We start from the raw sequence: 17,853 nt of genomic DNA, 5'->3' as shown, positions 1-17,853 counted from the left end.
GTAAACGTAAAGCATGTTCTATATGTTATAATTATTTCAATGAGTCTTACCATAATATGTTACGTTAACATACCAGGCACGTTCTCAGTTGGTTATTTATGCGTCATATATAACATACACTTATTCAGCCTGTTGTTCTCTATTCTTTATTTATTTTAAATTGCCTTTCAAATGTCTATTCTTGGTGTTGTGTTTTATCAAATAAATTTCCCCCCAAAAATGCAACTTATATATGTTTTTTTCCTTCTTTATTATGCATTTTCGGCTGGTGCGACTTATACTCCGGAGCGACTTATACTCCGAAAAATACGGTAATTGATTTTTATGAATTTAATTATATTTTTATTTATTTATTTTTTGTCCTGTCCAGCTACTCAGGCAAACCATATAGTTGATGTAGATGCCCTGTACAGATTTACTTTACGAAAGATACATGTTCGATACCTCTCTTGTGGCCTTATTTGTATTTGACTTCAAAAAAGGAAGATAGAGGGGGAAATTGCGTTGACAAGAGAGGGATAAGACAGAGAGAAAACAACAACAGCAAACACAACAATAACAACACAACTGAGAAGCAGTTAGTGAAGTAAATATTACTAACACAGAAATGACAATGAACATTATTATACTACGAATGGAGCAATACAAATACCAATAGCAATAACACTACTGATAACGAATAATAACAATTACCTCTATTATCAGCAATAAAATTGTTTCAAATGCAACAATACATATATGTAATTATAATTTGAAATACAAAATAAAGCAGATAAATGGAGGGAAAGAAAGAGAAGCAAACTGTATTAACCTTGTAGATTGTTATAGTAACAATAGGTTAAGCTTTGTCAGTGTTCTGTGTTTTACCCAGTTTCCCCTAGGGGAGCAACGTTAATATATGTTTGATGAAACGTGATTACATGCATGAGTGTATGTATGCATATGTGCTTGTATATGTACAGTATGTGTATGTTTGTACAGTGAATGTGTGTGTGGATGTATGAACTTTGAAGGTGTATGTATGTACTGTATTTGTGTATGTATGTGGGAGCGTAGGTACCCATGTGTGCGCGTATGTATGTACAAAAGTGTATATCTGTATGAATAATTGTGTGTATGTGAGTATATATATGTATTTGTATGTACAATATATTTGTTTCCCAGTATGTGCGGGAGCCAGAGTACGACCCCAGCCACCCAGAGAGCCCAACCCAAAACAGCAGGTGAGACCACCGACCCCACGGAGCCAGGCCGGCCAGCGACAGGAACCCCGGAGCTGGGAACCCACCGTGCCGCCCGTAAGGGCCAGCAGCAGGCCATAGAGGGACGGCAGAGGACAAGGCACAGGAGAAGCAGGGGACAACCTGCCCCCAAGCCCAGAGACTTCCCGCAACCGAACGGGAAGACCGCCCCCACCGCACCAGCAACCGGGACCACATGAATCCAAACGGCAGCAGAAACGACTGCTGCAATACTCCCAGACAGCCAGCACCACCAAATCAAATCAAAACGATCGAAAAACCGCGACCGACAACCACACGCCGATAGAACCATGGAGAACAGCCAGCACCAGCTCGCCAGTCGCCCCAAACGCCAACACGCAAGCAAGAGACATCAACACCTCCCCCACCAAAAGACTCCGCCCCCCCAACCCAAACCCACACAAACACACCACCGTCCAAACAACAGAGACACAGCACCCACATAATTTTGTTTTGGTTTTTAATTGAGTATTTTTCTATTCTTGTTTGTATTTTTTTGTCTACCAAGCAACAAGTGACAATCCAACATGTTATGTGACCAGGAATACAAATGTACGTACATAGCTGCATCTACAATTAGAGGTCGATACCGGTACTTAATAGTACCAATTTTTAGTACTGTTTTGTGTGTAAAAAAAAATTCAATTCCTAAAATAACAAATAAAATCCAAACTTCTTTTAAATAAAACATTTATATCTTAATTTCTTACGCTTATGTGTCCTATTTATAAGTTTTATATTGTAGACTTTGCATGTAGTTGCAATTCCAATGTCAGGCTTGTCCCTGACAGTTTGGTCGAGTTTTAGTTTTTCCTCTGTCATTTCCTGTCAACGCTCTTATTTTGGTTCTGTTTCCTGTTTCTCCCTGAGTGCTGTGTCCCTTCAGCTGTGGCTGATTGGCACCTGGCCACACCTGGTGTCAATCAGCCAGCTGCTATTTATACCTGTCCTACCCTCCAGTCACTGCTGGATCATTGTCGTTCCTACCTGTCGTGTCGTTGTTCTTAATACTTGTTGTTGTAGCTCTGTCTACTTTTGGTTTCACTCTGCTCATGTCCTAGTTCCTTCGTGTCACAGTAAGTGTTTTTGGTTTGTTGTCCACAGTTAGCCTCTGTGCTATTTTTGTTCATAGCCAAGTTTGTTCTCCGCCTTGTGCGCACCTTTTGTTACCCTTTCGTTTGTTGTTTTGCCTTAGTGTATAATTAAATCATGTTTTTTCGTACAATGCCTTCCGCCTTCTCTGCATCTTGGGGTTCGTCACCTACAAACTCTGACATAATGATCCAGCCAAATTCGAATCTCGCAGAGATGTCCATGGCGGAGAGGCTTAACAAGGTTTTGGACTTAGTGGCTAATCTGAAGAAAAGTTCGGCCGCTTTTCAAGCCCTCTCCCTCCCACCCCTGTCGTCTGTGGTCCTATCTGGGGACGTCTGGGATCCGTCCCTTGGGGGAGGGGCTATGAGTAGCAGTGCAGCTGGGGAGGCACAGCTACTTCTCGCCCCAATGGGTCTGCAAGAGACGGCGCCATCATCTCCGGTGGGTCTGCAACCTACGGCGCCACCATGCACTCTGGTGGTCCGGCAGACGCCACCATGCAGTCCGGTGGGCCGGCAGACGCCACCATGCAGTCCGGTGGGCCGGCAGACGCCACCATGCAGTCCGGTGGGCCGGCAGACGCCTCCATGCACTCCGGTGGGCCGGCAGACGCCACCATGCACTCCGGTGGGCCGGCAGACGCCACCATGCACTCCGGTGGGCCGGCAGACGCCACCATGCAGTCCGGTGGTCCGGCAGACGCCACCATGCAGTCCGGTGGTCCGGCAGACGCCACCATGCAGTCCGGTGGTCCGGCAGACGCCACCATGCAGTCCGGTGGTCCGGCAGACGCCACCATGCAGTCCGGTGGTCCGGCAGACGCCACCATGCAGTCCGGTGGGCCGGCAGACACCACCATGCAGTCCGGTGGGCCGGCAGACGCCACCATGCACTCCGGTGGGTCTACAACCAACGGCGCCACCATCCTCCTCTCCGGTGGGCCAGCAGCAGACGGCGCCACCATCCTCCTCTCCGGTGGGCCAGCAGCAGACGGCGCCACCATCCTCCTCTCCGGTGGGCCAGCAGCAGACGGCGCCACCATCCTCCTCTCCGGTGGGCCAGCAGCAGACGGCGCCACCATCCTCCTCTCCGGTGGGCCAGCAGCAGACGGCGCCACCATCCTCCTCTCCGGTGGGCCTGCAGCAGACGGCGCCACCATCCTCCTCTCCGGTGGGCCAGCAGCAGACGGCGCCACCATCCTCTTCTCCGGTGGGCCAGCAGCAGAGGGCGCCACCATCCTCTTCTCCGGTGGGCCAGCAGCAGAGGGCGCCACCATCCTCTTCTCCGGTGGGCCAGCAGCAGAGGGCGCCACCATCCTCTTCTCCGGTGGGCCAGCAGCAGAGGGCGCCACCATCCTCTTCTCCGGTGGGCCAGCAGCAGAGGGCGCCACCATCCTCCTCTCCGGTGAGCCAACAGACGCCGCCACCATGCACTCCGGTGGGCCAGCAGAGGGCGCCACTGCCATCCTCCCCGGTGGGCCAGCAGAGGGCGCCACCGCCATCTTCTCCGGTGGGCCAGCAGAGGGCGCCACCGCCATCTTCTCCGGTGGACCAGCAGAGGGCGCCACCATCGTCTCCGGTGGGTCCTCCCATGCCGGCGGTCGAGCCGCCTCGCCAATTGCGGCGGCGTTCAACTCGCCGTCGCCACCTAACTCTTCCCCGCTGGTTGCGGGGACACTTGGCCTGGTGGCCCACCTCCTTGTCCTCCCTCCACCCTCCCGCGACTTTGGACTGTTTTTTGGGGGGGGGGTTCCTAGAACGTCTGGTATCCGTTATAGGAAGGGGGGCTACTGTCAGGCTTGTCCCTGACAGTTTGGTCAAGTTTTAGTTTTTCCTCTGTCATTTCCTGTCAACGCTCTTATTTTGGTTCTGTTTCCTGTTTCTCCCTGAGTGCTGTGTCCCTTCAGCTGTGGCTGATTGGCACCTGGCCACACCTGGTGTCAATCAGCCAGCTGCTATTTATACCTGTCCTACCCTCCAGTCACTGCTGGATCATTGTCGTTCCTACCTGTCGTGTCGTTGTTCTTAATACTTGTTGTTGTAGCTCTGTCTACTTTTGGTTTCACTCTGCTCATGTCCTAGTTCCTTCGTGTCACAGTAAGTGTTTTTGGTTTGTTGTCCACAGTTAGCCTCTGTGCTATTTTTGTTCATAGCCAAGTTTGTTCTCCGCCTTGTGCGCGCCTTTTGTTACCCTTTCGTTTGTTGTTTTGCCTTAGTGTATAATTAAATCATGTTTTTTCGTACAATGCCTTCCGCCTTCTCTGCATCTTGGGGTTCGTCACCTACAAACTCTGACATCCAAGACGCTATAGTTGATAGTTTTCTGACTACGCAGTGTTGCCTAAGCAGGGAGTAGTCTTTGCCATGAAGTTGAATGTGCAGTCTTTTCTCGTGTTGAGTCCTAAAAAGTGTCTACAATTTAAGTATTGTATTTCTTACACACCGGCTGTTTGATTGTAACGTGCATCTTAATTTGCCACACCGGAGTCCGTTTGGAGAGACTGGAGGAGATGTGGAGGAAGAGATAGGGCTGGGGACGGACAAGTTTCACTGTGTCTTGGCTGAATGAGCAGGTATCGGACTCCTCGGTGTCCTTGGACGTATCCTCGCTCATGTCCACTGGACACTGGCCGAGAGTTGGTGGGCGGCAGAGGGTGGAATCGGCTCTCTTGGTTGCTTTGTTGGGTCTGCTCCTGTCTCTGGCCATGCTCCTCCTACACCAGCAGACAATGGCGTGGAACACCGCAGAGGACACCACAGTGTATATGTTCTTTGTTGTTGTTTTTTCACTTTTGTGGCTGTGTGTAGAAGCGGGTGGTTGCATCAGCTCTGCTCTTTTTAATGTCTTTAATGTCGTTTTTGTTCTTTGATGTTTCCCTCTTACACACATGTTTATGTGTGCTATGGCTATGAGTTTTTTTTGTCATTGGCCTCAGTCTGGACCCCCTCTCCAGGGGCGCAGGCTTAGACTCCTTTTTTTTTTCCCCCATCTGTTTTCTCACCTTTTTTTGTAAGGGGCGCCGGAAGTTGGCAGACCTGTCAGCGATCCTGTTCTGTCTCCCTGTAATGTTTGTCTGATCTTGAATGGGATTGTGCTGAAAATCTTAATTTCCCCTCGGGGATTATTAAAGTCTTTCTGATTCTGATTCTGATTCTGATTATTTGTAGTTTTCAGTAACGCATTTGTGTTGAATGCTAATCTGCAGCATGTGTATGGCAAATCCAATGTAACTTAGCACCGAGCCAGCGCTCTATGAAAAAGGCAACCGTACTGTACTTTTACGGGCCTTCTTCTTGCTTTGTTGACATGGAAAATTGTAACATTCTATGCTTGGTGCTTGACTGCTTGTTTCTCAGCAAAGTACTTGAGCTGGTGCTGAGTCTGTAACCAGACGTGGCGTGATGTGTGAGGAAATAAGGAATTTGGGCAACACTTTAGTATGGGGAACACATATTCACCATTAATTAGCTGCTTATTAACATGCAAATTAGTAACATGTTGGCTCTTAATTAGTCATTATTAAGTACTTATTAATGCCTTTTTCTGCATGGCCTTATTTTACAAGCAGTAAGCCATTAACTAATAGTCTTCCCTCAAAAACCTCAGAATTATTGCTTATAAGTTGTCAGGACTTGGACTTTGGGTTGTTTGTTTTCCCGAGATGCAAGTAAAGTTGGAGCAGGCAAGGCGTGAAGGTAAGGGCATCTTTATTTTAACACTAACAAAAGGAATAAACAAAAGGCGCGCACAAGGGCTGAAGTACAAACTTGGCTAATGAAAACGAATCTAGCACAAAGGCAAAAACTATGAACATGAAACTAAAATCACCAACTGTGGCATTAATAACAAAAACTTACTTGACAGAGCAGGAATCTATGGCATGGAACACGTGATCAATGGCGTAACAGGGGTAGTATGGATAATGTCACCAGGACGATCAACAGAAAAAGACAGGCTTAAAGGCCTACTAAAACCCACTACTACCGACCACGCAGTCTGATAGCTTATATATCAATGATGAAATCTTAACATTGCAACACATGCCAATACGGCCGGGTTAGCTTACTAAAGTGCAATTTTAAATTTCGCGCAAAATATCCTGCTGAAAACGTATCGGTATTGTAGAGGACATTTTGGGACAGCATGGTGGCCAGCTATTAAGTTGTCTGTTTTCATCGCAAAATTCCACAGTATTCTGGACATCTGTGTTGGTGAATCTTTTGCAATGTGTTCAATGAACAATGGAGACAGCAAAGAGGAAAGCTGTAGGTGGGAAGCAGTGTATTGCGGCCGACTGCAGCAACACAAACACAGCCGGTGTTTCATTGTTTACATTCCCGGAAGATGAGTCAAGCTTTACCATTGGTCTGTGGAGAACTGGGACAACAGAGACTCTTACCAGGAGGACTTTGAGTTGGATGCGCAGACATGGTACCGTGAGTACGCATGCAGCTGTGGCTTCCAAACATTTGATCCCTTGCCCGTACGTGCGTGCCGCTATGTGCATGTCACGTACGTAACTTTGGGGACTTTGGGGAAATATATGTGCTGTATGAACTTTGGGGAGGTGAACGGTACTTTGGGCTGTGGGATTGAGTGTGTTGTGCAGGTTTTTGAGTTGTATTGGCGGATTATATGGACGGGAAGGGGGAGGTGTTTGTTATGCCGGATTAATTTGTGGCATATTAAATATAAGCCTGGTTGTGTTGTGGCTAATAGAGTATATATATGTCTTGTGTTTATTTACTGTTTTAGTCATTCCCAGCTGAATATCAGGTCCCACCCGCCTCTCACAGCATCTTCCCTATCTGAATCGCTCCCACTGCCCTCTACAAATATTTCATCCTCGCTCAAATTAATGGGGAAATCATCGCTTTCTCGGTATGAATCGCTCTCGCTGCTGGTGGCCATGATTGTAAACAATGTGCAGATATGAGGAGCTCCACAACCTGTGACGTCACGCTACTCGTCTGCTACTTCCGGTACAGGCAAGGCTTTTTTATCAGCAACCAAAAGTTGCGAACTTTATCGTCGATGTTCTCTACTAAATCCTTTCAGCAAAAATATGGCAATATCGCAAAATTATCAAGTGACATGATTAGTGGCAGGTGCGCGAGTGCAAAACGTGAGACAGGCGCGTGACATGAGGACAGGTGAAAACTAATGGGTTGTCATGGAAACAAAACAAACAAGAGTGCACAAAGGGTCCAAAAACCCAACCGAACATAACTAAAACAAAACATGATCACACAGACATGACATAAGTAACCGTAACCCTAACCCTAACCCTAACCCTTATATGTTCCTCTAGTGTCCAAATAACTCTAAATTAAGTCTTTGTTACTTTAATAAGCAACTCATTAATGGTGAATATGTTCCCCATACTAAAGTGTTACCAAAATTTGATTTCACGTGAAACGGTACCCGGTATAATTGACAGTGCTATAACAATGCCAAATTTGGTACCTATTCCTATCAACAAGTTAGTTGCAATTTGTTGTTTTTGAGCTACCTGTACAATTCAGAATGACCTTTGGAAAGCTAATCTGAGTCAAACTAAAACTACAAATTCAAATTCAAAACAACTGCTCAGGGAGTAGGAGAGAGGAACGTTGTCCTGGTTGACGCCCCACTTATTTCCTCACACTGTATAAAAACGTGTGCACCTGCATGAAGACATGCTGCTACACCCAGCATGAATTAAAGTCTTCAGGAGGGCTTCAGGATGTATTAAGGCCACAGACTGGTATCAACACCAATCTGCCAAATGTCACACACACACACACACATACTCCACAACCAGCGCCATGCCCCCTCACATACACTCACTTTCCATTTAGAAGACATAAGCCGTGATGTGCGGCTCATTTGTGGTCTAATCCCAAGAGAGCCTGGTTCAGAGCGCTACTTATAGAGGGTCTAATTGTTTGTCAGCTGCCTTGGATGTCAAATCAGACACGTGGTGTCGCGGCCAGGATTTTCGTCAGCACCTTTCATGTGTGCTCTGGCCTTTTTCCTCCTCCACAAAGTCGGCCAAATTGGATTTTTATGCCTCCTTCCTTCCTGCATGCCGTAGCTCAGTGATATGACTGCATTGTACAAAAAAAAAAACGCTGCCACCTCCAGACTGGGGATTGGTGAGTGCAGGGCAGAGTGGCTAATCCACCCCTGTCTGCTTTGCATGCTGCAGTGTGCATTTGGAGTGGGTATTTGACATGTTTGGCACCTTGTATGAACATTGTGGTCCTTCCTTTAATGCCGTGTTTAACAACCACTGTGCCGTGGCACACTGGTGTGCCGTGAGATACAGTCTGGTGTGCCGTGGGAGGTTATGTCATTTCACCTAATTGGGTTAAAAATAGAGATGTCCGATAATATCGGCCGATAAATGCTTTAAAATGTAATATCGGAAATTATCGGTATCGTTTTTTTTTGTTTGTTTGTTTTTTAATTAAATCAACATAAAAAACACAAGATACACTTACAATTAGTGCACCAACCCAAAAAACCTTCCTCCCCCATTCACACTTAGACTTAGAACTTTAGTGATCCACAAGGGAAATTGTTCAACACAGTAGCTCAGTTACAATGATGGAAAGTGTAAGGATGGAAAGGACAATGCAGGTATAAATAGACTAATATAGCGATAAAAAAATCTAACATATATACGAATATATACATAATATGTGTACAGAATAATATATATACAGATATATTATATTATGTCTATAACATATATACAATATATACCAATGACCATGTACAATATTACAGTATATACAGTATATGTGACAGCAGCAGCATAAAATAGAGAGTAGATCCAGCAGGAAATAGAAAATAGACATTGTTTAGACATTATTACTCATTCACACAAAAGGGTTGTTTCTTTCTGTTGTTAATATTCTGGTTCCTACATTATATATCAATATATATCAATACAGTCTGCAAGGGATACAGTCCGTAAGCACACATGATGTGTGCTGCTGGTCCACTAATAGTACTAACCTTTAACAGTTAATTTTACTCATTTTCATTAATTACTAGTTTCTATTTAACTGTTTTTATATTGTTTTACTTTATTTTTTAATTTATTTATCTTATTTGATTTTATTAATTTTTTTAAAAAGGACCTTATCTTCACCATACCTGGTTGTCCAAATTAGGCATAATATTGTGTTAATTCCACGACTGTATATATCGGTATCGGTTGATATCGGTATCGGTTGATATCGGTAATTAAAGAGTTGGACAATATCGGAATATCGGATATCGGCAAAAAGCCATTATCGGACATCTGTAGTTAAATATATTTTTTGCAAACCAGTAATTATAATCCGCAAATAATGTGTTGTTGAGTGTCGGTGCTGTCTATAGCTTGGCAGAGTATTTGTGTAATACTCTTCCACATCAGTAGGTGGCAGCAGGTAGGTAATTGCTTTGTCGTGATCACAATATGCAGACAACAGCGGGAGGCAGTGTGCAGGTCAAAAAGTATCTAATGCTTAAACCAAAAACAAACAGAAGGCGAGTGCCGCTGAGAAAAGGCATTGAAGCTCAGGGATTGCTATGCAGAATAAAACTAAAACTGAACTTAGTTTAGTCTTTATTTGAAGGGACAATGCACAGAAACATTAAACTCAAAGACAGATACGTTCTGTACCAGATTATAGCTAAATAGCTAATTTCCATCTGCAGTCCCTGGCTACCTAAATTAAAGGGATACAAACATCATGCAATACAATTATGACAATACAATCATCAAATTAAGAAAAGTCTTAAAATGCCCTTTCACTGACACATACTTAATATACAATACAACCACACCTCATTTACATCATCACACAAAGACAATACATGCTCTTGTTCACAACTGTGTAAAAACAACCATGACTTTAACACACACACCTCACAGTTTACAACAAAATGCTGAAACTGAACTGGCTACAAAGTAAACAAAAACAGAATGCTGGACGACAGCAAAGACTTACAGCGTGTGGAGCAGAGACGACGTCCACAAAGTACATCCGAACATGACATGACAATCAACCATGTACCCACAAAGAAGGATAGCAACAACTTAAATATTCTTGATTGCTAAAACAAAGCAGGTGTGGGGAATAGCGCTCAGGGACGAAATCAAACTGCTACAGGAAAATACCAACAAAACAGGAAAAGCCACCAAAAGAGCAGAACTAAAACACTACACACAGGAAAACACACAAAAAAACTCTAAATAAGTCGCGGCGTGATGTGACAGGTCGTGACAGTACTTTGAGACAAGAGCTATAGTGATGCATGCTTAGTTATGGCTTGAATTCATATCCAAACCTGCGAGAATAACTTTTTACTGTCTATATCGGCTGCCGAGTTTCATTGTTAATGTTTTCTGCTGGTGGTGTGCCTCCGCATTTTTACAATGAAAAAAATGTGCCTTGGCTCAAAAAATGTTGAAAAACACTGCTTTAATGAATGCAAATGCACATGTCGAAACGCGACTGACATTAGCCGGCAGCTGATAAGTGATCCGCGCGTCACACCCGTGCACCATTGGCAATTTTTGCAACACGGCCAGCTTGCGTTGGCCCGCACATTCTGAGCTTGCGCTGAATAATGGTGCTAACGATGATGGCGATGCAAGGTGGTGCGAAAGCTCCACGGTGTGACTCATTCTCCTCCAAAAGGAGTGTGTACGTTTCCTTGCAGTATTCGACTAACCTAATACAAAAAAAGGGAAAAAAAGAGGAACATGACGGCATTTACCACCTCCATCACACTCTGGCATCCAAGTAGCGTGATGCTTGAACAAACAGCACAGCTGCAAGAGTGGGAGTCTACTTACTTTGAAGGTCTAAGCTGCATTCATCACAGCTATTTCAGCTGACATGGTGGCATACCATTACAATTACCTAGTCAATGTGTGTGTGTGACCGCGTCTTTACCAACTGCGTCTATGAATGCATCGTGCCAATCAACGCCGCAGCAGTCTATGAATTAGGCTGATGGGCTTTGTCTTTCTCCTGTCCATTTACACCAACACTTTCTGGACTCGTAATAAGGTACACCAGCACAATCTAATACTTTACCATACAATAGGTGTCAACGTGGCATTCACGGTCCCCTCCAAGGTTTCTCATTGTCATCCCGTTGGGTTGAATTTTTTTTCTTGCCCTGATATGGGATCTGAGCCGAGTATGTCGTGGTGGCTTGTGCAGCCCTTTGAGACACTCGTGATATAGGGCTATATAAATAAACTTTGATTGATTGATTGATAAAAGAAAAGTAGAATAAAAGAACAAACAGGTGGAATGTCACAAGAAACAGTTGCAATGTTTACTTTGATAACACAAAGCTGCCATTCAGGTTATTTTTTCTTCAAAGCTGGCATATGCTCACAAAAATAATAATGAATCAAAATCAATATTGTTATGAATTATTGGCCTCTCAAAGGCTCCAAACACTTCACATCAAAAATACCACTTTGAGATATTTTTTTTGGGGGGGGGGTATTGCATTGTTTGTGTGTTGGCTATATCAAAAAATATGTTTTGATAAAAAGGGCTAAAATAAACAATAACAATTATGAAGAAATAATAACTTATCATGATGATCTAAACCAGGCCTGGGCAATATATATATATATATATATATATATATATATATATATATATATATATATATATATATATATATATATATATATAGACTCCAGCACCCCCCGTGACCCCAAAAAGGGACAATCGGTAGAAAATGGATGGATGGATGGATGCATATGTATATGTATATATATATATATATATATATATATATATATATATATATATATATATATATATATATATATATATACACATATATATATATATACATATATATATATATATATATATATATACATATATACATATATATATATATATATATATATATATATATATATATATACATATATATATATATACATATATATATATATATATATACACAGGTAAAAGCCAGTAAATTAGAATATTTTGAAAAACTTGATTTATTTCAGTAATTGCATTCAAAAGGTGTAACTTGTACATTATATTTATTCATTGCACACAGACTGATGCATTCAAATGTTTATTTCATTTAATTTTGATGATTTGAAGTGGCAACAAATGAAAATCCAAAATTCCGTTTGTCACAAAATTAGAATATTACTTAAGGCTAATACAAAAAAGGGATTTTTAGAAATGTTGGCCAACTGAAAAGTATGAAAATGAAAAATATGAGCATGTACAATACTCAATACTTGGTTGGAGCTCCTTTTGCCTCAATTACTGCGTTAATGCGGCGTGGCATGGAGTCGATGAGTTTCTGGCACTGCTCAGGTGTTATGAGAGCCCAGGTTGCTCTGATAGTGGCCTTCAACTCTTCTGCGTTTTTGGGTCTGGCATTCTGCATCTTCCTTTTCACAATACCCCACAGATTTTCTATGGGGCTAAGGTCAGGGGAGTTGGCGGGCCAATTTAGAACAGAAATACCATGGTCCGTAAACCAGGCACGGGTAGATTTTGCGCTGTGTGCAGGCGCCAAGTCCTTTTGGAACTTGAAATCTCCATCTCCATAGAGCAGGTCAGCAGCAGGAAGCATGAAGTGCTCTAAAACTTGCTGGTAGACGGCTGCGTTGACCCTGGATCTCAGGAAACAGAGTGGACCGACACCAGCAGATGACATGGCACCCCAAACCATCACTGATGGTGGAAACTTTACACTAGACTTCAGGCAACGTGGATCCTGTGCCTCTCCTGTCTTCCTCTGGGACCTCGATTTCCAAAGGAAATGCAAAATTTGCATGGTTGGGTGATGGTTTGGGGTGCCATGTCATCTGCTGGTGTCGGTCCACTCTGTTTCCTGAGATCCAGGGTCAACGCAGCCGTCTACCAGCAAGTTTTAGAGCACTTCATGCTTCCTGCTGCTGACCTGCTCTATGGAGATGGAGATTTCAAGTTCCAACAGGACTTGGCGCCTGCACACAGCGCAAAATCTACCCGTGCCTGGTTTACGGACCATGGTATTTGTGTTCTAAATTGGCCCGCCAACTCCCCTGACCTTAGCCCCATAGAAAATCTGTGGGGTGTGGTGAAAAGGAAGATGCAGAATGTCAGACCCAAAAACGCAGAAGATTTGAAGGCCACTATCAGAGCAACCTGGGCTCTCATAACACCTGAGCAGTGCCAGAAACTCATCGACTCCATGCCACGCCGCATTAACGCAGTAATTCAGGCAAAAGGAGCTCCAACCAAGTATTGAGTATTGTACATGCTCATATTTTTCATTTTCATACTTTTCAGTTGGCTAACATTTCTAAAAATCCCTTTTTTGTATTAGCCTTAAGTAATATTCTAATTTTGTGACACACGGAATTTTGGATTTTCATTTGTTGCCACTTCAAATCATCAAAATTAAATGAAATAAACATTTGAATGCATCAGTCTGTGTGCAATGAATAAATATAATGTACAAGTTACACCTTTTGAATGCAATTACTGAAATAAATCAAGTTTTTCAAAATATTCTAATTTACTGGCTTTTACCTGTATATATATATATATATATATATATATATATATATATATATATATATATATATATATACGGTCATGGTCAAAAGTTTACATACACTTGTAAAAAACATAATGTCATGGCTGTCTTGAGTTTCCAATCATTTCTACAACTCTTATTTTGTTGTGATAGAGTGATTGAAGCACATACTTGTTTGTCATAAAAAACATTCATGAAGTTTGGTTCATTTATGAATTTATTATGGGTCTACTGAAAATGTGACCAAATCTGCTGGGTTAAAAGTATACATACAGCAATGTCAATATTTGGTTACATGTCCCTTGGCAAGTTTCACTGCAATAAGGCGCTTTTGGTAGTCATCCACAAGCTTCTGGCAAGATTCCGGTTGAATGTCTGACCACTCCTCTTGACAAAATTGGTGCAGTTCAGCTAAATTTGTTGGTTTTCTGACATGGACATATCACAAAAAAATAAGATTTGTAGAATATATATATATATATATATATATATATATATATATATATATATATATATATATATATATATATATATATATATATATATGACAGACCGCCTTAAAAAACAGAATGGAATATTAAATATTTTTACTGAATGAGAGACCCAGAATGTACATGAAAATAAAGAATGTTGGATTTACAATATTAACTATGATTGATAAAACACTGAATATTGACAACATATGAATGTCACACCCCCTCTCGATCAACATAATTTACAATCAAGCGAAACGCAACAAAAATACAAAAAATAATAATGAACTAAAATCAATATTGTTTTGAAATAATTACCTATTTAAGGCTCCAATTACTTCACATCAAATATTCCACTTAAACGATTTTGGGGGGGAAAGTATTGCATAGTTTGTGTTTTTGCCTTAAAAAACAGGGTTTTGACAAAAACTTGACATTAACAAATAGACCTGAAGGTAATCTAAAGATTTAAGCGTTGAATACTTTTTTTTCTTTTTTCCTTAATATATGGCTTATTTTTTAACATTTTAATGACTGAGACCCTTCCGGGTAACCGGCCCCAAACTTGAAGGGAGCTCCGCAGATAAAAAAATGAACTGTATACAGTATATTGTATTGGTTTTGAAAATGAAAAACATTCAAATGGACCCGCATGCTTTGATTTTTTAATTGGGATACTTCGCCCTAAACCAAAATATTAATTTTTTTTCAATCAATCAACCAATCAATCAATCAATCAAAGTTTATTTATATAGACCTAAATCACAAGTGTCTCACAGGGCTGCACAAGCCACAATGACATCCATGGCTCAGATCCCACATCAGGGCAAGAAAAAACTCAACCCAATGGGATGCAATGAGAAACCTTGGAGGGGATCGCAGATGTGTTTCTTTCTTTTTTTTAACTAACCGTGAGGTAAAATATTTTGAATTTCATATTATGTATGTGTATATATATATATATATATATATATATATATATATATATATATATATATATATATATATATATATATATATATATATATATATATATAAATCAACCAAAATAAAATACTTTCATATAAAGTCCACTACTTAGTAGTGGACTTATACACAGCATTTCAATCACAGCCTGCAATACTTTATATATTTAATTTCCTGTAAAAAAATGTCAACCATTGACGAAAATATTTCTAAAATAATGGAATTTAATTAACTTGAAATTTTAAGTACACAATTCCAACCGGAACTATAATACTTCAAACACTACGTTTTTATTTGAGTATGTAATATTGAAATTGTGTCTGCAAAATGTATATTCTAAAGAAATAAAAATACAAAATGTTATTCTTCAAAACAATGCACAAACAATTGATATACTTGGAATTTCATTCACACAATTGAACGGGACAAGCGGTAGAAAATAGATGGATGGAATTATAACCCCAGACATGCTTCATTGTGCCCATAGACTGAACATCTCAGTTATATTAATTGCATAACTCAACCTGAAATACTTAAAATTATAAGCTCAATCAGGAATATTTTTGCAAATTGTTATATAGAAATGCGCAAAATAAAACTTTATATCCTAGATTGAAACACTTAAAATGTGCATTTCAACCCTAAACTGCAATATCTTAATAATTTCTTATATTAAAAAAATCTTTCCTTCCCTGATAAAACTAAAAGTTGCATTTTTTTTAAAGAACTGCAGCCACAATAAACACATGTTCAATGACCAGTGCCATTCAAAATCAAGCCTTACTGTATATCATTTCCAAACAACTCCTGTGCTGAATTTCAAAAAGCGTGTGCAGCCGGTGTGTATTTTGGAGGAACCTTGCATTTTAATGCACATAAAGCGTCACACTGTGCATGAATTAGCATATCATGTAATCCGGCGGGACCGAGACTGAGTTGGGCGTGAAATGTGTTGCTGTTGGGTTCCTGCCACACGTTTGACAAGAGTGATGACAAGAGAGGCGGCAGTCAGTGTAGCATCACAGCAGGTACGATCCCCATAGAATAGAACTTCATGCATCACTTTATATACACACAGGAGTAATGTAAAAGCATGCATGTTTATCCCAAAACACACCCATTCACACCCAACTCCATGTGAAACAATTAGGTGCACTTATACTCAGTTCTAGCCGATAACAAACATTATTATGATCCCACGGTAGGGGTAATAAACATTAAATGGCATTTATTTCACAGTGTAAATAATTCAGCTCTCACCGTGCAGATCCACTGTTTTGTCTTACCTCTTATCTTGGACTATCTTGACCAAAACCAGCTCTCAGGGAAAGGGCGACACATGTATCCTCCATGGAAACATTTTTTAGGAGAATTTCAGTCACAATGGCAAGGTCGTTCACACAGGTGAAATTGAGGAGGGATGACAAGCGCTTCATATTGCATGCTGCTCCCTCCTCATCACACACACACACACACACACACACACACACACACACACACACACACACACACTAAACAAACCAAAGAAAACAACACACGCACGCACGCACACACACGTAGCTCACATGCACACACAACACCCACGTTGGTTGTGGCGTTGAATCACATTGAAATCATTCCACCCGCTTCAAATCCATCGCTGTTCTCAAACCCAGGCTTGGACTAGAGGGGGGAAAAAAAAAAGAAAAAAAAAGATGGGGCAATCTTGCAGAGATGATTTATTATGCGCATCAAGTCAGCTCCCACTGAGAGGAGGAGGAGGAGGAGGAAGGAAGGAGGAAGGAGAAGTGGGCAGTACGGCAGCGAGGATGCGATGGAGCAGAGGCAGCATCAGCATCAGCACCTACTCATCCTGGATGCTGCTGCTGGGAGGCGCACCTGGCAGGGAAGTGCGCCCCCTGGCGGCACATCGCGATGTTACCACTAATTGACGAGGCAGTTGGCATGTCAGTCAAAAGTGAGATTAGATGATAAATAAATAATCATAAATTGTTAATATGTTAGGTACACACGTTTATTCTATTATTATTATTATTATAATTATTATTATTATTATTAGGGATGTCCGATAATGGCTTTTTGCCGATATCCGATATTCCGATATTGTCCAACTCTTTAATTACCGATACCGATATCAACTGATACCGATATCAACTGATATATGCGGTCGTGGAATTAACACATTATTATGCCTAATTTGGACAACCAGATATGGTGAAGATAAGGTACTTTTTACAAATAATAATACAATAAGATAAATAAATTAAAAACATTTTCTTAAAGAAAAAAAAAAGTAAAACAATATAAAAACAGTTACATAGAAACTAGTAATTAATGAAAATGAGTAAAATTAACTGTTGAAGGTTAGTACTATTAGTGGACCAGCAGCACACACAATCATGTGTGCTTATGGACTGTATCCCTTGCAGACTGTATTGATATATATTGATATATAATGTAGGAACCAGAATATTAATAACAGAAAGAAG

General features: G+C 41.3%; 1 protein-coding gene across 1 annotated transcript in view; it reads right to left on the bottom strand.

Annotated features, from left to right (window-relative positions):
• cntn3a.2 (contactin 3a, tandem duplicate 2) overlaps window positions 1-17,078 on the bottom strand; it is a 220,099-nt gene extending 203,021 nt beyond the window's left edge. Inside the window, exon 1 of the mRNA XM_061976496.1 lies at window positions 16,651-17,078. The gene's annotated coding sequence lies outside the window, so the exon portion shown is untranslated. The remainder of the gene's footprint in view (window positions 1-16,650) is intronic.
• Between the last annotated feature and the right edge of the window lie 775 nt (window positions 17,079-17,853).

Source organism: Nerophis lumbriciformis, linkage group LG01 (genome assembly GCF_033978685.3).
Source record: "Nerophis lumbriciformis linkage group LG01, RoL_Nlum_v2.1, whole genome shotgun sequence".
Taxonomy (NCBI): Eukaryota; Metazoa; Chordata; class Actinopteri; order Syngnathiformes; family Syngnathidae; genus Nerophis; species Nerophis lumbriciformis.
Note: the sequence above shows the minus strand (reverse complement) of the source record. Positions and strands in the feature narration are given on the sequence as shown.